This window comes from Hordeum vulgare, chromosome 4H, assembly GCF_904849725.1.
Source record: "Hordeum vulgare subsp. vulgare chromosome 4H, MorexV3_pseudomolecules_assembly, whole genome shotgun sequence".
NCBI classification, from domain to species: Eukaryota; Viridiplantae; Streptophyta; class Magnoliopsida; order Poales; family Poaceae; genus Hordeum; species Hordeum vulgare.
Window position 1 is genome coordinate 150,307,430 of NC_058521.1, and position 24,942 is coordinate 150,332,371.

The window sequence follows — 24,942 nt, forward strand, 5'->3', positions numbered from 1 at the left end:
ATGTTCCTAGAGAAAATTTTGTTGAAAGTTGATAGTAGCAACTTTGCAGACCGAGTCCATAAAACTGAGGATTGTCCTCATTGCTACGCAGAAGGTTTATGTCCTTAATGCACCACTAGGTGTGCTGCACCTCGAGCGTCGTCTGTGGATGTTGCAAACATCTGACATACACGTTTTTGATGACTACGTGATAGTTCAGTGCATAATACTTAATGGCTTAGAAGCAAGACACCGAAGACGTTTTTGAAAACGTCATGGAACATAAGAGATGTTCTAAGAGATGAAATTGAGATTTCATGCTCGTGCCCTTGTTGAGAGTTATGAGACCTCCGACAAGATTCTTTGCCTACAAAGTAAAGGAGAAAAGCTCAAATCGTTGAGCATGTTCTCAGATTGCCTGAGTAAAACAATCACTTGAATCAAGTGGGAGTTAATCTTCTAGATGAAATAGTGATGGTTCTCCAAAGTCACTGCCACCAAGCTGCTAGAGCTTCGTGATGAACTATAAACATATCAAGGATATGGTGATCCTTGAAGCGATTCGCAATGTTTGACACTGCGAAAGTAGAAATCAAGAAGGAGCATCAATTGTTGATGGTTAGTAAAACCACTAGTTTCAAGTAGGGCAAGGGCTAGAAGGGATACTTCATGAAACGGCAAACCTGTAGGGTAACGTAGCATAAATTCAAAATTTTCTACACCATATTCAGATATTCCTATGGAGAGACCAGCAGCGAGAGAGGGGAGAGTGCATATTCATAACTTTGAAGATCGCTAAGCGGAAGCGTTGCTAGAACGCGGTTGATGGAGTCGTACTCGCGGCGATTCAGATCGTGGTGTGATTCCGATCTAGTGCTGAACCACGGCACCTCCGCATTCAACACACGTGCAGCCCGGTGACGTCTCCCGCACCTTGATCCAGCAAGGAGGAGGGAGAGGTTGGGGAAGATCTCCGGCAGCACGACGGGGTGGTGACGATGGAGAGACGAGGTCTCTCGGCAGGGCTTCGCCAAGCACCGTGGGAGAGGAGGAAGAAAAGAGACACGGCTGCGCCGAGAGCGATGGAAAAACCGTGTTCTCAAAGGCCAAAAAACACCGCTATATATAGGGGAAAGGGAGGGTGGCGCCCCCTTTAGGGTTTCCCACCCTAAAGGGGGGGTGGCAGCCCTAGATGGGAGAGGGGTGGCGGCCAGGAGGGGAGAGAGGGGTGGCGCACCCCTGGTGGGCCTTAGGCCCGCCTGACTTAGGGTTTCCCCCCTTTCCCGCTCTAGGCGCCTTGGGCCCCTGGTGGGAGGCGCACCAGCCCACTCTGGGCTGGTTCCCTTCCACCTTTTGGCCCATGTCACCTTTTGGGGCTGGTGGCCCCTCCCGGTGGACCTCCGGAACCCTTTCCAGTGGTCCCGGTGTTCCCGGTACGCTACCGGTGACGCCCGAAACATTTCCGGCGTCCAAACCCATCAAACCTATATATCAATCTTTACCTCCGGACCATTCTGGAGCTCTTAGTGACGTCCGGGATCTCATCTGGGACTCCGAACAACCTTCGGTAACCTCGTATAACAATTCCCTATAACCCTAGCATCATCGAACCTTAAGTGTGTAGACCCTACGGGTTCGGGAATCATGCAGACATGACCCAGACACTCTCCGGCAAATAACCATCAGCGGGATCTGGATACCCATGGTGGCTCCCACATGTTCCACAATGATCTCATCAGATGAACCACGATTTCAAGGATTCAATCAATCTCGTATACAATTCCCTTTCTTTGTCGGTATAGAACTTGCCCGAGATTCGATAGTCGGTATACCTATACCTTGTTCAATCTTGTTACCGGTAAGTCCCTTTACTCGTTCCATAGCACATCATCTCGTGACTAACTACTTAGTCACACTGAGCTCATTATGATGATGTTCTACCGAGTGGGCCCAGAGATACCTCTCCGTCATATGGAGTGACAAATCCCGATGTTGATTCGTACCAAACCAACAAACACTTTCGGAGATACCCGTAGTGCACCTTTATAGTCACCCAGTTACGTTGCGACATTCGATACACCCAAAGCACTCCTACGTTATCCGGGGGTTGCACAATCTCACGGTCGAAGGAAAAGACACTTGACATTAGAAAAGCTTTATTATACGAACAACATGATCTAGTGCTATGCTTAGGATTGGGTCTTGTCCATCACATCATCCTCCTAATGATGTGATCCCGTTATCAATGACATCTAATGTCCATGATCAGGAAACCATGATCATCTATTGATCAACGAGCTAGCCAACTAGAGGCTTGCTAGGGACACGTTGTGATCTATTTATTCACACATGTATTACTGTTTCCTGTTAATACAATTATAGCATGAAAAATAGACGATTATCATGAACAAGGAAATATGATAATAACCATTTTGTTATTGCCTCTAGGGCATATTTCCAACAGTCTCCCACTTGCACTAGAGTCAATAATCTAGTTACATTGTGATGTATCGAACACCCATAGCATTGTGGTGTTGATCATGTTTTTCTCTAGGAAGAGTTTTAGTCAACGGGTCTGCAATATTCAGATCTGTGTGCACTTCACAAATATCTATTACTCCACTTTGTACATGGTCCTGGATGGAGTTGTAGCGGCGTTTGATGTGCTTGGTCTTCCGGTGAAACCTAGGCTCCTTGGCTATGGTAATGGCTCCAGTGTTATCACAGAAGAGTGTCATCGGACCCGACGCGCTTGGGACCACTCCAAGGTCGGTGATGAGCTCCTTCATCCAAATCCCTTCATGAGCCGCTTCTGAAGCAGCTATGTATTCCGCTTCACATGTAGATGTTGCCACGACTTCTTGCTTGCTGCTGCACCAGCTCACTGCCCCGCCATTCATAACATACACATATCTGGTCTGTGACATAGAGTCATCCGGATCTGTGTCCAAGCTAGCATCGACGTAACCCTTTACGACGAGCTCTTCGTCAACTGCATAAACGAGAAACATCTCCTTAGTCCTCTTCAGGCACTTAAGGATATTCTTGACCGTTGTCCAGTGTTCCATACCGGGATCACTTTGGTACCTCCCTACCAAACTTATGGCAAGGTTTATATCAGGTCTGGTACACAACATGGCATACATTAGAGAGCCTACGGCCGAAGCATAGGGGACAGTACTCATCTTCTCTCTATCTGATGTCGTGGTCGGTGGCTGAGTCTTACTCAATCTCATACCTTGCAAAACTGGCAAGAACCCCTTCTTTGAGTTTTCCATATTGAACTTCTTCAATATCTTGTCAAGTTATGTACTTTGCGAAAGACCTATGAGGCGTCTCGATCTATCTCTATAGATCTTGATGCCTAATATGTATGCAGCTTCTCCAAGGTCCTTCATTGAAAAACTCTTGTTCAAATAGGCCTTTATGCTCTCCAACAACTCTATATTACTCCCCATCAATAATATGTCATCCACATATAGTATGAGGAAAGCTACAGAGCTCCCACTCACTTTCTTGTACAGACAGGCTTCTTCATAAACCTGTATGAACCCAAACGCTTTAATCACCTCATTAAAGCGAATGTTCCAACTCCGAGATGCTTGCACCAGCCCATAGATGGAGCGCTGGAGCTTGCATATCTTGTTAGCACTCTTAGGATCGACAAAACCTTCTGGTTGCATCATATACAACTCTTCCTTAAGATGCCCGTTAAGGAATGCTGTTTTGACGTCCATTTGCCAAATTTCATAATAATGAAAAGCGGAAATCGCTAACATGATTCGGACTGACTTCAGCTTCGCTACGGGAGAGAAAGTCTCCTTGTAGTCAACTCCTTGAATTTTTCAAAAACCCTTTGCGACAAGTCGAGCTTTGTAAACGGTCACATTACCGTTTGCGTCGGTCTTCTTATTGAAGATCCATTTATTTTATATGGCTCGCTGATCATCGGGCAAGTCCACCAAAGTCCATAATTTGTTCTCATACATGGATCCTATCTCGGATTTCATAGCCTCAAGCCATTTGTTGGAATCCGGGCCCGCCATTGCTTCTTCATAGTTTGAAGGTTCACTGTTGTCTAACAACATGATTTCCATCACAGGGTTGTCGTATGATGACCCACAAGTATAGGGATCAATCGTAGTCCTTTTGATAAGTAAGAGTGTCGAACCCAATGAGGAGCAGAAGGATCTGACAAGTGGTTTTCAGCAAGGAAAAATCTGCAAGCATAGAAATTGTCGGTAACAAGTGATTGTGTGGTGAGATGATTTGTAGCAAGAACCAAGTAACAAAAGTAGCAACAGTGCAGCAAAGTGGCTCAATCCCTTTTGTAGCAAGGGACAAGCCTGGACAAAGTCTTATAAGAGGAAAAATGCTCCCAAGGACAAACGGGAATTTCTGTCATGCTAGTTTCATCAAGTTCATATGATTCGCGTTCGTTACTTTGATAGTTTGATATGTGGGTGGACCGGCGCTTGGGTACTGCCCTTACTTCGACAAGTATCGCACTTATGATTAACCCCTCTCACAAGCATGCGCAACTATGAAAGAAGAATTAAGACAAAGTCTAACCATAGCATTAAACTAGTGGATCCAAATCAGTCCCTTACGAAGCAACGCATAAACTAGGGTTTAAGCTTCTGTCACTCTAGCAACCCATCATCTATTTACTACATCCCAATGCCTTCCTCTAGGCTCAAATAATGGTGAAGTGTTATGTAGTCGACATTCACATAACACCACTAGAGGAAAAACAACATACAACATATCAAAATACCGAACGAATACCAAATTCACATGACTACTATTAGCATGACTTATCCCATGTCCTCGGGAATAAAAGTAACTACTCACAAAGCATAATCATGATCAGAGGTGTAATGAGTAGCATCAAGGATCTGAACATAAACTCTTCCACCAAGTAATCCAACTAGCATCAACTACAAAGAGTAATCAACACTACTAGCAACCTTACAAGTACCAATCGGAGTCGCGAGACAGAGATTGGTTACAAGAGATGAACTAGGGTTTGGAGATGAGATGGTGCTGATGAAGATGTTGATGGTGACGAGTCCCCTCCGATTTGAGGAGTGTTGGTGATGATGATGGCGACGATTTCCCCCTCCGGGAGGGAAGTTTCCCCGGCAGGATCGTCCTGCCGGAGCTCTAGATTGGTTCTGCTCAAGTTCCGCCTCGTGGTGGCGACGAAACCACGAAAAAGCTCCCTTCTAAATTTTTTCCTGGACGAAACCCTCCATATAGCAAAAGAGGGGGACAGTGGGCCAGTGGGCTGCCCACAAGCCCCCATGGCGCGGCCTGGGGGGGTGGTCGCGCCGTGCAGGCTTGTGGGCACCCCCTGGTGCCCCTCCGGCACTTCTTCGGCCCAGTATTTTTTACATATTGGGAAAAAACCACCGTTGATTTTCACGGTGTTTGGAGTTGCCCAGAATAGGTATTTCAACTTTGCTCCACTTTCAGGCCAGAATTCCAGTTGCCGGTATTCTCCCTCTTCATGTAAACCTTGCAAAATAAGAGAGAAAAGGCATAAGAATAGTACCATGAAGTGAAATAACAGTAAAAGAAGCGATAAATATCAACATGAAAACATGATGCAAAATGGGCGTATCAACTCCCCCAAGCTTAGACCTCGCTTGTCCTCAAGAGAAAGCCTAGCTCACTAAATATGTCCACATGTTTAGGGAGAGAGTTGTCAACAAAACAAGATACGAACATGCATGCATCATGATCAAGCACAGAACAGCAATACCAACATATAATCTCTCATGCTAAAGTGATAATTTCTTCACAAAGTAAAGCATGGATCAAGAACCTTACCGAGAAGTAACAACCGACAGCCTTTAGTCATTGAAGCAATTGCAATTTATCACAACATCAGAAAGAGTCAATAAGAGCTTGTAAAGCAAATCCACATACTCAATCATTCTTACATTCTCTACAATTGCTACAACTCATGTGGTACTCATGAGATCAAAGTTTCAGCTGGACACAAAGAAAGATAGGGGCTTATAGTTTTGCCTCCCAACTTCTTACCTCAAGGGTAATGTCAACAATAATAATTCATGAATACTTACCTCCAAGTTGACATATGAATATAGATCTTTCCCAAGCATATGACGTTAGCCAAGATAAAGGCGAAATAGGGAATTGGTGAAGATCACCATGACTCTTTCATGGGCAAAAAGTAAAGGTACAAGATAGGCCCTTCGCAGAGGGAAGCAGAGGTTGTCATGCGCTTTTGAGGTTTGGATGCGTGTCCTCTTAGTGTGGAGGAACGTCACTTTATATTGCCCCTTGTGGTAAGGAACGTTATTATGCAGTCTGTCGCTTTTATGTCTTCCTTATCACAGGTTCGTACAAAGCTTATTTTCCACACACTAATAGATCATACATATTAGAGAGCAATTTTTATTGCTTGCACCGATGACAACTTACTTGAGGGATCTTATTCAATACATAGGTAGGTATGGTGGACACTCATGGCAAAACTGGTTTGAAGGTTTATGGATGCACAAGTAGTATCTCTACTTGGTGTGGGAGTTTTGGCTAATATGAGGTGGAAGCAATCGTCACATGCTAAGGGATCTCTAATCATATAACATTGTTCAGAGCCAAGCAAACACAATTCATTATGTTGTCTTCCTTGTCCAACATCTACTTCTAGGCATGCAATAGGTTGGTGAGTGTTCACAATCATAGATGGTGTCAGAGATGATATATTTATATATGAACCTCTCCTTCCTTATCATTTCCTATTAATTGCAATAATGACCAAGGTCTACGTTTGCCTACCCTCAGCAAGTTTCAATCCTCATTCTTTTTATATGTGAAGCCATCACTTCCCATAAGATCATTACATGATCTTTCATGCTTTTGTTCTATTCTCACTGTTTTGATCATGGCAAGAGGCAACGCCCTTCAACTTAGACACTCTTTATTATATGGCTCACGAGCAAGAATACATCGGGGGTGACACAACGCAAAACTCAAAACTAAAACACTAAGACTTTTAAACTACTAGAGAAAAAGAAAACTGAAAAGGAAAACTAAAACAAAGGTAAAGGCAAAATATGTGATGGTGATACGATACTGGGGCAACTCCCCCAAGCTTGGCACAAGCCAAGGGGATTGCCCATACCAATGCTCAGTTGTCTTCCTTTGGTGGTGATGGTGGAGTTGTTGCAACCTTTGATTCCAAGAGGGCCATCAGTCTTCGATTTATACTTTGGAGATCTGTGATATGTTTCTCCAGCAAAACAACTTCACGAGTGAGACAAGTATTGCGACCACGAGTTGTTTCACAAAACCTCAAGAGTTCAATCAAAGATGGATACAGTAGGTGGAGGTAGGGTTGGAGGAAATCCACTTCTTCAACTTCTTCCTTGTTGAACACAGATTGCACTTCGTCCAATGCCTAATCCTTCTCCTCAGCTTTGCCCTTGGTTTATTTAGGTAGCCTTTCCTTAGCCTCCATGAACTCCATCCTTTTCAGATCAGCATGAACTTCTCCATAGATTTGACGGAGGTTGTTCTCCCCCACAGATTCTTGGGACGACATATTGTCCTAGATCTGCGGCAGAAAACAGGCTCGAAACGAAAAATAGGATAAATCTGCGTGATGCAGGGGTTAGACCAAACGAAAGTATATATAATGATTTTTTCCAGACCAGAAGGAGTACCGTGCACGAAAACGGAGTCCGGGAGGCGCACGAGGTGGACACAAGCCGTCACGGCGCGGCCAGGGGGTGGGCCCACGTCGTGCAGGCTTGTCGCCTCCTCGCGCACTTTCCGGACAACTTCCAATTTTTGTATTTTTTTCAAATATTACAAAACGGAGAAAAAATCCTATAGGAAAAGTTTTGGACTCTTTTTTCTTACCGAATCACATACCTCTTCGTTTTGGAGTCTGAAACAGGCTGATAAATGTCCCTTAGGTATTCTTCCGGAGTTATGGTATTGATGATATTGCTTTCAACATTTCTGGGAGCACGTGAGATATAATGCTTGATTCTCTGCCCATTTACCACTCTCGGACAATTACCTTCCGTGTTGTTGATCTTGATAGCACCAGAATGATATACTTCCTCATCAACATAGGGACCTTCCCGTTTAGAGAGAAGCTTGCCTGCAAAGAATCTTAAACGAGAGTTATATAGCAAGACATAATCACCTACATTGAACTCACGCTTTTGTATCGTCTTATCATGCCACCTCTTAACCTTCTCTTTGAAAAGCTTGGCATTCTCATATGCTTATGTTCTCCACTCATCAATCAAGCTGATGTCAAATAACCTCTTCTCACCGGCAAGTTTGAAATCAAAGTTGAGCTCTTTGATTGCCCAATAAGCTTTATGCTCTAGCTCAAGAGGTAAATGACATGCTTTTCCATACACCATTTTGTACGGAGACATGCCCATGGGATTCTTATAGGCAGTTCTATAAGACCACAGTGCATCATCGAGCTTCTTAGGCCAATTCTTTCTAGACCTGTTGACAGTCTTTTGCAGAATTAGTTAATCTCTCTGTTGCTTAGCTCTACTTGACCACTGGACTGAGGGTGGTAGGGAGACGCAATTCTATGGTTGATATCGTACTTAGCAAGCGTTTTACGGAAAGCACCATGAATGAAGTGTGAACCACCGTCGGTCATTAGATATCTAGGGACTCCAAATCTAGGGAAGATAACTTCTTTCAGCATCTTGATAGAGGTGTTGTGATCAGCACTACTAGTGGGGATAGCTTCTACCCACTTAGTGACGTAATCAACAGCAACTAATATGTGAGTATACCCATTGGATTTTGGAAAAGGTCCCATATAATCAAAGCCCCTGACATCAAATGGTTCAATGACAAGTGAATAGTTCATAGGCATTTCCTGACGTTTGCTAATATTACCTATTCTTTGACATTCGTCACAAGACAAGACAAACTTACGACCATCCTTGAAGAGAGTGGGCCAATAAAAACCTGATTGCAATACCTTGTGTGCACTTCTATCTCCCGCATGGTGTCCTCCGTAGGCCTCGGAGTGACACTTCTGTAGGATCTGTCCCTGTTCATGTTCAGGTACACAATGTCTAATAACACCATCTACTCCTTCCTTATAAAGGTGAGGATCATCCCAAAAGTAATGTCTCAAGTCAAAGAAGAATTTCTTCTTTTGCTGGTACGTGAAACTAGGTGGTATATATTTGGCAACGGTATAGTTTGCATAATCAGCATACCACGGTGCACTACGTGAAGCATTGATGACATTCAATATCTCATCGGGAAAGCTATCATCAATAGGTTGTGGGTCATCAAGAACGCGTTCTCCAACCTAGACAAGTTATCTACTGCTGGGTTATCAGCACCCTTTTATCGACAACGTGCAAATCAAATTCTTGTAGCAAGAGAACCCATCTGATAAGTCTAGGTTTAGCGTCCTTCTTCTCCATGTGGTACTTAAAAGCAGCATGATCAGTGTGAATAGTGACTTTGGAATCAACTATGTAAGACCTGAACTTTTCACATGCAAACACGACTGCTAAAAATTCCTTCTCCGTAGTGGCATAGTTTCTCTGGGCACTGCCTAGAGTTTTACTAGCGTAGTGAATAACATTCAACTTCTTATCAACTCTTTGCCCTAGAACAACACCAACAGCATAATCGCTAGCGTCACACATGATCTCAAAAGGCAAGTTCCAATAAGGTGGTCTAACAATAGGTGCAGTTATCAAAGCCCTCTTAAGTATTTCGAAGGCTTCCTCACAATCATCGTCAAAGACAAAAGGAATATCCTTTTGCAAGAGATTGGTAAGAGGCCTAGAAATCTTAGAGAAGTCTTTAATGAACCTTCTATAGAAACCAACATGACCAAGGAAACTTCTTATACCTCTGATATCCGTGGGGTATGGCATTTTCTCGATTGCATCAACCTTAGCCTTATCGACTTCAATACCTCTTTTGGAAATTTTATGTCCTAAGACGATGCCTTCATTAACCATAAAGTGGCACTTCTCCCAATTCAAGACAAGATTGGTGTCTTTACATCTCTGTAAGACTCGATCAAGGTTGCTGAGGCAATCATCAAAGGAAGAACCATAAAGGGATAAGTCATCCATGAAAACCTCGACAATCTTTTCACAGAAGTCAGAGAATATAGCCATCATACATCATTGAAAGGTGGAAGGTGCATTACATAAGCCAAAAGGAATACATCTATAGGCAAAGGTACCGAAAGGGCAGGTGAAAGTGGTTTTCTCCTGATCAGATTGTGCAACTGGTATTTGGGAGAAACCAGAATAACCGTCTAGAAAGGAGAAGTGTGTGTGCTTAGATAGCCTTTCTAGCATTTGGTCGATAAAAGGCAAAGGGTAATGATCTTTCCTAGTGGCTTTATTTAACTTCCTAAAATCAATCACCATCATATAGCCAGTAATAATCCTGTGTGGGATCAACTCATCCTTATCATTAGGGACAACGGTGATGCCTCCCTTTTTAGGAACACAATGCACCGGACTCACCCAATCGCTATGAGCAACATGATAGATAATACCTAATTCCAGGAGCTTTAGTATTTCTTTTCTCACTACTTCTTTCATCTTAGGATTCAATCTCCTTTGATGATCAACAACTGGTTTGAATTCAGAATCAATTTTGATCTTGTGCTCGCATAGAGTGGGACTAATGCCCTTAAGATCATCAAGAGTATATCCTATAGCAGTGATCTGCAATCTCTGGAGTTAGCTAGACGAATGCTTATGACAACAAACCTTCTCCTGCAACGGCACCAGAAGAATGCTGAAAGCACTCCCCAGTAATGAGACTAGAAGAATGTTGTTGATGGCCCACCAGCGCGTGGGTTCGCAGCAGTTTTCGAGGGTAGAGTATTCGACCCAATTTTTTGGTTTGCACGTCAGGAGGTGAGAGAATACTCTCGAGTATTAGCAGCTGAATTTGTCAGATTCAAACACACGTGAAAGATTAGTATCTGCAAGCACAGTAGTAACAACAAAGTAGCGAGTAACGGCAGTGTAACGAGCAATAGCAGCGGCAACAAACAGTAGTAGTGACAGCAGTAGCAAGTAGCAACAATAGCAAGCGACAATAATAGCAACAGTAGCAGCAGAGCAAGACAAGGAACAGCAGTAGCAACAGTAGTAGCAGCAGTAGCAGAGCAAGACAAGTAACAGCAGTAGCAACAGTAGTAGCAGCAGCAGCAGAGCACGACAAGTAACATCAGCAGTAGGACAAACTCGTAGGCAATGGGTCGGTGATTTGTTTGGATGATATTCATCATGCAATAGCTATAACACGGAGAGATATGTGGCTAGCTCCTGTTTGTCAATGTGATGTAGGCATGTATTCCGTGTGTCGTCATACGTGCTTAGGGAAAAGAACTTGCATGACATCTATTGTCCATCCCTCCTGTGGCAGCGGGGTCCAAAAGGAAACTACGGGATATTAAGGTTCTCCTTTTAATAAAGAACCGGACCAACGCATTAGCACTTGGTGAACACATGAACTCCTCAAACTATGGTCATCACCGGGAGTGGTTCCGGTTATTGTCACTCCGGGGTTGCCGGATCATAACACATAGTAGGTAACTACAACTTGCAAGATCGGATCTAAAACACACGTATATTGGTGACAACATAATAATTTCAGATCTGAAATCATGGCACTCGGGCCCTAGTGACAAGCATTAAGCATGGAAAAGTAGTAGCAACATCAATCTCAGAACATAGTGGATACTAGGGATCAATCCCCATCAAAACTAACTCAATTACATGATAGATCTCATCCTACTCATCACCGCCCAGCGAGCATACGAATAGATTACTCACGAAAGACGAAGAGCTTCATGGAATTGGAGAGGGAAGAAGGTTGATGATGACGATGGCGACGATTTCCCCTCTCCGGAGCCCAAGACGGACTCTAGATCTGCCCTCTAGATGAAGAACAGGTGGTGGCGGCGCCTCCGTATCGAAAACACGACGAAAACTTCTCTTTTTATTTGTTCTAGGACGAAAGGCAACTTATAGAGCTGGAGTTGGGGGAGGCAGGTGCCTGTGGGCCCCACAAGCCTGCCCACCGCCACCAGGGGGGTGGTGGCGGAGCACGGGCTTGTGGCCCACTGGCCCACCCTCTGAGGTGGAACTTGGCGCAGATATTTTTGATATTTTCCAAAACTGCTCCCCGTAAATTTTCAGGACGTCTGGAGAACTTTGACTTCTGCACAAAAATACCACCAAGGCAATTCTGCTGAAAACAACGTCAGTCGAGGTTAGTTCCATTCAAATCATGCAAATTATAGTCCAAAACAAGGGCAAAAGAGTTTGGAAAAGTAGATACGATGGACACGTATCAACTCCCCCAAGCTTAACTTTGACAAACTGAGAGAGAAAGAAAAACTTTGACAAACTCTGTTTGATCTTGTTGTTGCAACTATGTCTAACTCATAACCAGAATTTCAGCAAGATCACAAGTTAACCACATAAGCAAATGACACAAAGGTCTCACGGTAAACTAATATCAATGGCATAATCAGCTAACGAGCAAATAATAATGAGTTTCAAATACTAACACTTCAATCAAAACAAGCATAAAGCAATATGAATAGGTGTAATCTCGCTAGCTCTTTCTGAGACTGCAAAACATAAATGCAGAGCACTTTCAAAGATCAAGGGCTGACTAAACATTGTAATTCATAGCAACGAAGATCCAGTCATAGTCATACTCAGTATCAATCAAAAGCAAAGCATAGAAATGACAAAGGTGGTCTCTAATTGGTGCTTATATAAGAGGAGGATGACTCGACAGGAAAATAAATAGACAGGCCCTTCAGAGAGGGAAGCATTGATTTGCACAGGTGCCAGAGCCCAAGCTTTGAAAACAGAGATAATAACTTTGGGTGGCATGCTTTCATTGTCAATGCAATGACCAAGAGTTCTCAATATCTTCCATGCTACTCATGCTATAGGCGGTTCCCAAATAGAAAAGTAAAGTTTTAACTCCCCTACCACCAATCAATCACACTCCACGGCTAGCCGAATCCTCGGGTACTGTCCATACTAACATCAATCTGGGGGAGTCTTGTTTTACAGTTATGTTTTTGATTTAAGCGTGGAACTGGGCATCCCAAATACCGGCCCCTTTCTCGTGAATGACTGTGAATAAACACATGTCGAGGATAACACTCCTAGCATGGAAGATACCAATAGCCCTCTGTCACCACATGAGCGGTTCGGGCATGCAAAACAGATTATTTCTTGAAGGTTTAGAGAATGGCACATGCAAATTTACTTGGAACGACAGGTAGATACCGCAAATAGATAGGTACGGTGGACTCTCATGGAAAAACTTTTGGGTTTATGGAAGTGGATGCACAAGCAGTATTCCGCTTAGTACAAGTGAAGGCTAGCAAAAGATTGGGAGGCGACCAGCTACATAGCGACAACAGTCATCAAGATGCAATGAGTTTGACTAACATTGAATGCAAGCATGAACAGGATATAAATCATCGTGAACACGAACATCATAGAGTCTATGTTGATTTTGTTTCAACTACATGAATGAACAAGCGCCAAGTCAAGCCACTTGAAACATTCAAAGGAGAATACCATCCTATCATACTACATCATAGTCATCTCAAAATCTATGTTGGCCTTCAAGACAAACCATTATAAGCTCTCAGCTAAATAAGCATGGCATCAGAAACTATGATCTCTAAGTTGTCATTGCAAACATGGTTCTCTCACAACAAGGCTAAATCTGGGTCGACAAGCTCGTCATATTTACAAAAACAAAATAGATAGAGTTCATACCAGCTTTTCAGTCTCAGTCACTTCATCATATATCATCATTGTTGCCTTTCATTTGCACGATCGAACGATGTGAACAATAATAAGCACATTGGATTAAGCTGAATCTGCAGGCAAACACAAAGAAGAAGACAAAATAGTATGGCTCTTTGAAAGCTAAACAGGTAAGCATGCAAGAACCAATAAACATTGTAACCAATATCTTCCACCTTGACATAAAGAAAAAGAAAACTATTTACACGGGAAAGCTCCCAACAAGCAAAAGAAGAAAGAAAAATCTTTTTGGGTTTTCTCAAAAGGACACAAAACAAGAAAACAAGAAAACAAAAGGAACTAGCATGGATAATAAAGTGGCAAAGTGTGAACACCGGCTAACAAAGTGAAAGCATAAGCATGAATATAAAGTCGGTGAGAACACGTACTCCCCCAAGCTTAGGCTTTTGGCCTAGCTTGGGCTACTCCCAAGGTGGGAAATAACCAGCTCTGGGATAGTCTGGAGCAGACTGTGGATGCCACTGCTGTGTGAGCTCCTCTGGCTCCCACTGATAAACTAGCGTCTGGTACTCGACTGGCGGCTCGGGCACGGGCGCGTGTGCTTGGGCCAAGCCCCAATATGCGTAGATGTCTGCGGGCATAATAGTGTACCTGCCTGCAAAGTAATAGTCTCTCGAGTACCCTGACTAAACACCAGGTTATAAATCATCCGTCTACTAGCATCTCTATGCAGAAAATCATGGCGAACCATGCTGTCATAATCCAGATATCTCTTAGGGAGAAGCATCTCTCCTTCCTCTCCCAGTCTAATGGGTATCTCAAATTGTCTGGCAAGACGGGTAGCGTAGATACCTCCATAGACGACACCCTTGGAACGGTTCAGGTTCAACCGTTGAGCTACTATAGCACCCAAGCTACAAGTCTTAACGTTATAAAGGCCTTCGTGCAAAACCGCAAGGTCTGGAGAACTAAGTGATCCAGCCTCCCCACGGACAATCAAACATTTTCCCACAAATAGTGAGAAGTATCGAAGCATAGGAAAATGTATGCTAGCAATTCTAGCGCGAGACACTCCTCTCTCCTCTCCAATAGCAATAGAACCAACGAAATCCTCCAAGTCCCGTGGATGAGGGTCACGGATATCCCCAACATAAGGTAATTTGCATACATTGCAAAAATCCTGCAGCGTCATGCACTCGGGGACATCGTATATCATGAACTCAACCATGGGAGGATTCTTCCTCGGATAAAACTTGAAGCTTTGAACAAAAATATTGGTGAGGAGGAGATATTGTGGGAAATTATCTTCAACGAACGCAGTAAGACCTGCGTTCTCCACCAAGTAATAAAAGTCTTCATAAAGTCAGGCGGCACGCAAAAATTCATCACTTGGCCACTCGCACGCTCGAACTTCTGTGACTCGAGGGACTGCGTACTTGGGGTGGTTCTTCTCATCCTCCTTGTGGTTACGGCTTGAAGAGCCTCTCAAGAACCTCCTCAACTTTTCCTTTTTCTAGCTCTGAAAAATTATGAAATTTTTATAGACTTTGAAAGAAAAGTTAACAAGGATCAACCCAACTTGTAGCAACTACTCCTACTAGTGCCTAGAGACCGTATCACGCGCTAAAACTACTTGGGACCAACTAAAATCAACATTTCTAGCTCAAGAACAGGGTCACCAAGGTAGCAAGAATTCGCGAAGGGTAAAGCACTAGAGCAAAAACTAATTGGACCAATGGTGGAGTCACTTACCAAGGAGTAATTTCCCCAAAACAGTTCGGAGAATGGTGCTTTGAGAAAGGAGATCGAAAATCACGGCCAAATGAGCAAGAACACGGGTTTGAGCTGCGAAACAATTTTTTCTGGAGGTGGAAGAAGAGGCTGCGAGCTGGAATGAGTGAAGGGGCTGCGTGTGGGCCCCGCAAGCTTGCACCCCGCCACCAGGGGGGTAGGTGGCGGTGGCAGGGCTTGTGGCCCACTGGTCAGGCCCCCAGGCCAGCTCTCAGGCCCAGAAATTTTCAAAAATTCCAGAAAAATCATACTAATTTTCAGGACCATCGGAGAACTGTCATTTTCGAGGTATTTTTCTCCGGGACGCTAAAACAGAAAACAGGAAAAACTAAACTAATTCTATCATTTTTCTTCTAAGCAACAGAAAATGAAAAGCTCAAAATAGAGGTATGTGACTCTTTGATTCATCTGTTTCATGGTCATTGAAAGAAATCCGTCAATGGGATTGCTCAAGTCCTTATGACAAAACCTTCTCGAATCGAAAGAGAGAACGGAGAATTTTCGAATAGCCACTAAATCACCTCAATGGGGATATGTATCTCCCCAACAAGCAAATCATACTTCATCTTGACACAAGGAATATGGCAGTCAAAGCTCCCAATGAGAATCGATGAAGTCTTTTCGATAGCATTGACCATTGATGCAATGTACTAGATATCGTTTCTTCGGAAAGTGCATTGTGTGCTCATTACCGTTGACATGGAAAGTGACATTGCCTTTGTTGCAATCTATAACAGCCCCTGTAGTGTTTAAAAAGGGTCTTCCGAGGATGATAGCCATGGCATCGTCCTCGGGAATATCCAAGATAACAAAGTCTGTTAAGATAGTGGTGTTAGCAACCACAACACGCACATCCTCGCAAATGCCGATAGGGAAAGCAGTTGATTTGTCGGCCATTTGCAGAGAAATTTTAATGGGTGTCAACTTATCCAATTCATGTCTACGATAAAGAGAGAGTGGCATGACACTAACACCGGCCCCAAGGTCACATAAGGCAGTTCTTACGTAGTTTCCTTTAATAGAGCAAGGTATAGTGGGCACTCCGGGATCACCAAATTTCTTAGGAGTTCCACCTTTGAAAGTGTTGTTGGCAAGCATGGTGGGGATCTCAAGATCTGGTATATTCCATTTATTAGTCACGATATCTTTAATGTACTTGGCATACGGAGACATCTTGAGCATATCAGTTAACCGCATCTACAGAAAGACGTGTCTTATCATCTCAACGAAGCGCTCAAAATTCTCATCATCCTTTTTCTTGGATGGCTTAGGAGGAAAGGGAATAGGTCTCTGAACCCATGGCTCTCTATCTTTACCATGCTTCCTAGCAGTGAAGTCGTTCTTGTCGTATTTCTTAGGTTGTGGATTATCAGGGTTAACCGTAGGTTCAATCTCCACATCCTCATCATTGCTAGGTTGAGCATTATTATGAACATCACTGTCCATATTGTCACGAGGTTCATGTTCATCACCCGATTGTGTTTCCGCATCAGACGCAGAAATATCATTAGGTTCTTCAGGTGTGATAGTGTTTGGTGACCTGGCATGCAGGTTTCTATCATCCTTCTTCTTCTCCTTAGGATGACTAGGTGTATCAGAATTGATTCCTTGAGAATCTTGATCGATTCTCTTAGGATGACCTTCAGGATACAAAGGTTCCTGAGTCATTTTGCCTCCTCTAGTAATGACTCTGACAGACTTGTCATTTAGTTCATTGAGCAGGTCATTCTGATCTTTAAGTACTTGTTCTACCTGAGTAGTAATCATAGAGGCATGTTTATGTAGCGACCCGACTCAAGACGAGTTAAGCCTCTGTGTTTCTTTGCCATCCGTGGATCAGTATGCTGGCACACACAGTACATCATTGTATATATCAAAGTGCAATCACATGTAAATAGCGTAAAAGTAATATATACCTTAATTATCTCAGCGGAAGCGGTCAAGGGAGTGGAGTCCCAATAAACACCAACGGCAAGTTGAGTGTAGACCGTAACCCTGAATCGTACTCTTACTCGTCGAAGAAAAATATCTGCAACATAAGACGTTGCAGCTGTGTAGGTCAGCATATTGAATATGCCGGCAAGTCACTTAAGAGAGGGGTGAAAAGTAATCATCTATACTATATGCTTATATGGCAGGTGGGGTTGTAAGTTTTAGCGTAAAGCAATTTTATCCTACAACAAGAGGGGCTAAAAGAAAAATGTTACTACATTGTTGGTTGTTAGCGAGATGGTTCCGCCAACCAGTTCTCGTACCCGAATTGTCAATAATTACCCTCATCAAATATATATAATGGTGTTGAGAAATCCAGATAACTTCAGTTCCTTTGGCTCAAGTTGTCCATGACCGTGGACACGGCTAATCGATTAGGTTTGAGTACTCTGCAGAGTTTTGCACACGTTCCCCACAAGATTTGATCGCCTCCGTGTATGTCCTCGCACTTCAGGGTGTTTGAAGACCGGATGATCAAAACATGGTCTTTCAACGGGTCCCTCTGAATCCCTGTCGGTGCCCATCCAATCCTACCGTTCTTCTACATCTGCTAGCACCGCCTGTCCAGAGTCGCCGCGTTGTCCAACCAAGCCAGAGCCTATAATGACTTGTGGCTGTGCAGGTAAGCCTTGGGTCTTGAAAATATCCGTCCGTCTCTTTGATCCTGGGTGAAGCTTTCCGCAGGATGTCATGGCCTCTCCAGCATCCCGAGTCATCCACTCAGTTCTCCAGGGAGCCGATCAACCGTCCTTCACCCAGAGTTGCATTGCGTCTGAGGTCTTGAAAATCTTGTCTTAACCGGTCTTGATTATTAATCAACCTCGCATCACTCGTGTTATGCACTCAACCGATATCCCGTCTACTCAAGCATAGAAATATGAAATTTGTCGTCCCGGGGCCAAGTATCGGGGTCGTTGTGTGCCTACGACATGATACTACAAACTATACTAAAATTTCCAAGTACCTACTCAGCATGCAATAGGGCATAGGATGGTAGAACTACGATGCATAAAACATAGGTGATAGTATGATCAAAGTGATTTGCCTGGTGATGTTGACGAAGAAGAATTTCTCAAGAAAAAAACTTGATAGACTACTCGTCACTCTCCGATGAAATCTATATAGCAAACATATCATTCACATAAGCACTCATACTAGCAATCATTCTAGCAATCAAAATGAAGAAGAAAGCAAATAGGAATTCCGAAAGAAACTTCAAATAAGACTAGGGAGTCTTCTACTACGTCGAACACTAAATAGTTTTTGTCTAACAGAAAATAATAACAAGGAACTAAGATAAAAATTTAACTAAGATAAAATAAAGTATTTTTCACAAAACTTTTTGAAAGTATTCCCAAACGGGACTTGAAACAATGCGGAAACCAATTGCAAGTTACTAAGGAACTAGAATTGATTTCATGAAAAAAATAAAACTAAAATAAAAACTTGTTGCAAAACTACTGTTTAACTAACAGAAACAAAACATAATATTTCTGAAATAATAAAGAAAAATATTTTAAAACAAAAGTAGAAAAGGAATTAGCCGAAATCCTAAAAGAGGTGAAGCAGAAATTGTTTCACATTAAACAGTGAGCTAAAATACTCAAACAATCTGAAATTTTTACCACTGATACATAAGATCACTAGTGATCAGTACCAAAAGGAATTAAATTAAAAGCTATTTTAAACTCCTGGAATAGGCAAAACAAGGTTTAAACTAAATCTGATCTAACTTATATTTGAAAATTTCAAACATAGACAAATTATATGTTTTTAGAAACTACAGGCAATGTTTGAGCCACTGGAACAAGAATCAATATCATTGGAATTCGTGATCAAAAGTTGTGACCAAAACAAAACAGAAACTTTTCTGTTTTTGCCAATAGGCAGAAAAATTGAAGCTAACTAGTATCTAACAGGGGGTACACGTGGCATGCTACTATAGGCTGCGGAGGGTGTTTGCTGCAAACTTAGGAGCAAACGGCCGAGGACTAGCAAACTCGTTGGCTAAAAGTATAAGTGAATTAAAAAACCGTCGGTTTTCTACTCTAAACCGAAAGGTTATCCTACGATCTAATCTAAACCATCTAATAGAGATCTAACGGCTACCAAATAAAAAAAACAAAGAACAGAGAGATGGGGGGAGTCTACCATGCTGTGGAGGTTACTCCGGCGAGGGAGGGGTGGTCGCCGGCGAGGGAGGGCTCCGGGGGGGGCGGTGGAGGAGACGGGGCGGCGGCGGTGGCAGTCCTCCGACGAGGGAGGGGCTCGGGGGGGGCGGAGAGGGCGCTGGGGCGCTGCTCCAGGAGGCGGCCGAAGGGCAGCAGCTGTGTTGCTCCGGCGAGGTGGGCTCGGGCGGCGACTCGACGAGGTTAGGGTGGGAACGGGGCAGCCGGGGGCGGTGGATTTTATATAGGCCAGGGGGGCTTGGGGGAAAGGAAGGAGGAGAGAGGGATCGGCATGGAAATCCCGAAGTTCCTGGGCTCGGGGTCGGTCTCGGGCACGAGTTTGGAAGGGGGAGGAAGGAGATGGCCGACGGGGGGGAAGGCTCGTCCAGTGGGGGCCACTGGCAGTGGGAGGGAGGCGGGGAAGAGAGGGGCGGTCGGGCGAGATCTAAGGGATTTTTCCCTGGCGGCGGGGGATCTCGGCCCATGGCCTATACTGCGCCCGGGGCGGCGGCCTAAAAGAAAAAAAAAACCTTTCCTATTATATAACTTTTTCCTAAACAGAAAACAAAAGCGAAATAAAAGGAAATAAATCAAAATATTAATATAGGGTATTATATACCAAAAAAATCAGAAACATATTCTCTAACCGAATAACATTTTTCCAAAGCAAAAATAAAAACTTTAAATTATTTTTTTCAGAAATTCCCAAATTTGCTTTATTTTCTTTTTGCAAATATTTTTGCAAATAAACTTTGTATTTTATTGGCTCAAATATTTCAGAAATTTGCCCGCACTTAGGAGGGTCATTTTCCTCCGCTCTCTCTCTTGCGTGCAAGAGAGTATTTCTCCGGGCTTTTCTCGCGCAATGAAAACGAATGGAAATGCAAAAGAATTCCATGCAAATAGCTCCGTTCAAATTCTTTATAGTTGAAGAAGTCATGTCATCTTCTCTCTTTGCTTTTAAAAGATTGAATTTGAATTCACCGGAGAAGGGGAAAGTCATTTTATTCCCTCTCATTCAAAAGTTTCGAAAAGTTTCAAATTTCCACTCAAGTTTCAATCACTCAAGCAAGCAAACAAACAAACTAATAATTATTTTAACATTCCAAAATTTGGGATGTTACAGTTTACTCAGAACCTTCAGAGCATTGACATTTCTGTCTACACAAGCACTTAAATGGCTAAGCATACGAGTACTTTGTTCCAAGTGTCTGCTAACATAATTATTGAAATTCTGTTGTTTGGCAACAAAGTTGTCAAATTCATCAAAGCATAGGCTAGCAGGTTTATCAAAAGGAATATCACTCTCATCAAACCTACGCAGAGAATTCACTTCTACTACTTATATCGGGTTATCGAGACCATGGATCTCTTCGATAGGTGGTAGATTTTTGACATCTTCAGATCTAATGCCTTTCTCTTGCATAGATTTCTTGGCTTCTTGCATATCTTCGGGACTGAGGAATAGAATACCTCTTTTCTTCGGAGTTGGCTTAGGAGGTGGTTCGGGAATATTCCAAGCATTATCATTGATCAAGAGGTTATTCAGTAGGGTCTCAGCTTGTTCTACAGTTCGTTCCCTAAAAACACAACCACCACAACTATCTAGGTAGTCTCTAGAGGCATCGGTAAGTCCGTTATAGAGGATATCAAGTATCTCGTTCTTCTTAAGAGGGTGATCAGGCAAAGCATTCGGTAGCTGGACGAGCCTCCCCCAAGCTTGTGGAAGACTCTCTTCTTAGAGTTGAGCAAAGTTTTATATTTCCTGCAAGGCAGCTTGCTTCTTATGGGCAGGGAAATATTTCTCACAGAAGTAATAAACCATCTCCTAGGGACTACGCACACATCCAGGAGCAAGAGAGGTGAACCAGGCTTTAGCATCATCCTTTAGAGGTAAAGGAAACAACTTAAGGATATAGTAGTGGCGGATCTTCTACTCATTAGTGAAAAGGTTGGCTATTTCGGATAGTTCGGCAAGATGGGCTATGACCGTCTCAGACTCATAACCGTGAAAAGGATCAGATTCGACTAAAGAGATTATCTCAGGGTCGACAGAGAATTCATAATCCTTATCGGTGACAAAGATAGCCGAAGTGGCAAACTTCGGGTCATTTTTCATCCTAGCTTCCCGAGATTTTCCCTTCCACTTGAGAAGTAATTTCTCAGCGTCATAGGCATCCTTACACGCAAGAAAATCCTCAGCTATCTCTCCCTCCATAATATAACCCTCAGGTATATCAGGCAATTCATATCTAGGAGAGCTAGATTTAACAGGAGCAAAAGCAAGTTCTATCTCAATAGTATTGGCAGTATCAGGAGCATCACGAGCATTGGCAGTAACTCTAGCAACATGAGATCAAGGAACACTCCTAGTGGAACATCAGGCAAAGGAGTATCTCTAGCAGTATCAAGCATAGCATCATCAGGAAAATAGCATCTCTAGCATCATCAGGCAAAGCAGTATCAAGCATAGCATCTCTAGCAGTATCAAACATAGCATCTCTAGCAGTATCAGGCATGGTATCATCAAGCATAGCATCTCTTGCAGTAGTATCACAAGCATCATCAAGCACAGGCGACATATCAAGATTTCTAGCAGGAGGTGATGTCGCAAACTTACTCATAACTGAAGGTGAATCAAGTGCAGAGCTAGATGGCAATTCCTTACCTCCCCTCGTAGTTGAGGGCAAGACTTTGGCCTTCGAATCCTTCATATTCTTCATAGTGATCAGCAAATATAAATCCCAAGAGACTCAGAGAATATAGCAATACGTCCCCAGCAACGGTGCCAGAGAAATGCTGATCTGCAATCTCTGGCATTAGCTAGACGAATGCTTATGACAACAAACCTTCTCCTGCAACGGCACCAGAAGAATGCTGAAAGCACTCCCCAGTAATGAGACTAGAAGAATGTTGTTGATGGCCCACCAGCGCATGGGTTCGCAGCAGTTTTCGAGCGTAGAGTATTCGACCCAATTTGTTGGTTTGCACGTCAGGAGGTGAGAGAATACTCTCGAGTATTAGCAGCTGAATTTGTCAGGTTCAACCACACCTGAAATATTAGTATCTGCAAGCACAGTAGTAACAACAAAGTAGCGAGTAACGGCAGTGTAACGAGCAATAGCAGCGGCAAGGAACAGTAGTAGTGACAGCAGTAGCAAGTAGCAACAGTAGCAAGCGATAATAATAGCAGCAGTAGCAGAAGAGCAAGACAAGTAACAGCAGTAGCAACAGTAGTAGCAGCAGCAGAGCAAGACAAGTAACAACAGTAGCAACAGTAGTAGTAGCAGCAGGAGAGCAAGAAAAGTAACAACACCAGTAGGACAAACTCGTAGGCAATGGGTCGGTGATTTGTTTGGATGATATTCATCATGCAATAGCTATAACACGGAGAGATATGTGGCTAGCTCCCGTTCGTCAATGTGATGTAGGCATGCATTCCATGTGTCGTCATACGTGCTTAGGGAAAAGAACTTGCATGACATGTATTGTCCATCCCTCCCGTGGCAGCGGGGTCCAAAAGGAAACTACGGGATATTAAGGTTCTCCTTTTAATAAAGAACCGGACCAACGCATTAGCACTTGGTGAACACATGAACTCCTCAAACTATGGTCATCATCGGGAGTGGTTCCGGTTATTGTCACTCCGGGGTTGCCGGACCATAACACATAGTAGGTAACTACAACTTGCAAGATCGGATCTAAAACACACATATATTGGTGACAACATAACAATTTCAGATCTGAAATCATGGCACTCGGGCCCTAGTGACAAGCATTAAGCATGGCAAAGTAGTAGCAACATCAATCTCAGAACATAGTGGATACTAGGGATCAATCCCCATCAAAACTAACTCGATTACATGATAGATCACATCCTACTCATCACCGCCCAGCGAGCCTACGAATAGATTACTCACGAACGACAAAGAGCTTCATGGAATTGGAGAGGGAAGAAGGTTGATGATGACGATGGCGACGATTTCCCCTCTCCGGAGCCCAAGACGGACTCCAGATCTGCCCTCCAGATGAAGAACAGGTGGTGGCGGCGCCTCCGTATCGAAAATGCAATGAAAACTTCTCTATTTATTTTTTCTGGGACGAAAGGCAACTTATAGAGCTGGAGTTGGGGGCGGCAGGTGCCTGTGGGCCCCACAAGCCTGCCCACCGCCACCAGGGGGTGGTGGCGGAGCAGGGGCTTGTGGCCCACTGGCCCACCCCCTGAGGTGGAACTTGGCGCAGATATTTTTGATATTTTCCAAAACTGCTCCCCGTAAATTTTCAGGACGTTTGGAGAACTTTGATTTCTGCACAAAAATAACACCAAGGCAATTCTGCTGAAAACAGCGTCAGTCCAGGTTAGTTCCATTCAAATCATGGTAATTATAGTCCAAAACAAGGGCAAAAGAGTTTGGAAAAGTAGATACGATGGAGACATATCAAGCAGCACAGTGCTTCCTCAGAGTTTTTAGTAACTTCTTTTCTTCTTGCTCTGAGAGGCTAGCACTAATAATAACAAGATATATCTCCTTTTCATCAAGATAGGCATACTTAAGAGTATCAGGCAACTATTTAAGCTCGAACACAGGATCACCCTTTGGTGGGGGTGCATCCCCAAGCAGTTCAACAGGCAGATTATTCTTAAGGATAGGATATTGTTCTAAGACAACTCTATCTATTTCATCCCTTTCATCCATATGCATATCATTTTCATGTTCATGCAGGAATTGCTCTAAGGGGTCAGTAGGAGGCACGGCAATAGAAGCTAAGGCAATAGTTTCATCCCTACTAGGCAACTCCTTTTCATGAGGTTGTCTACCAAACTTAGAGAAATTGAACTCATGTGACACACCTTCAAAGCAAATAGTGACAGTTTGCTTCTCACAGTCAATATGAACATTTACGGTATTGAGAAAAGGTCTCACAAATATGATGGGACAGAAGCTATCTTGAGCGGTAGCAAGAACGAGGAAATCAGCAGGATACTTCGTTTTACCACACTAGACTTCAACATCCCTAACAATTTCCATAGGGCAAATAGTATCTCTTTTGGCAAGTTGAATAGTGACATCTATAGGTTCTATCTCAGCAGGTGCAATCTCATCTTTGACTTCATCGTATAAGGATTGAGGTATTGCACTAACACTAGCACCCAAGTCACATAAACCATGATAACAATGATCTCCTATCTTAAC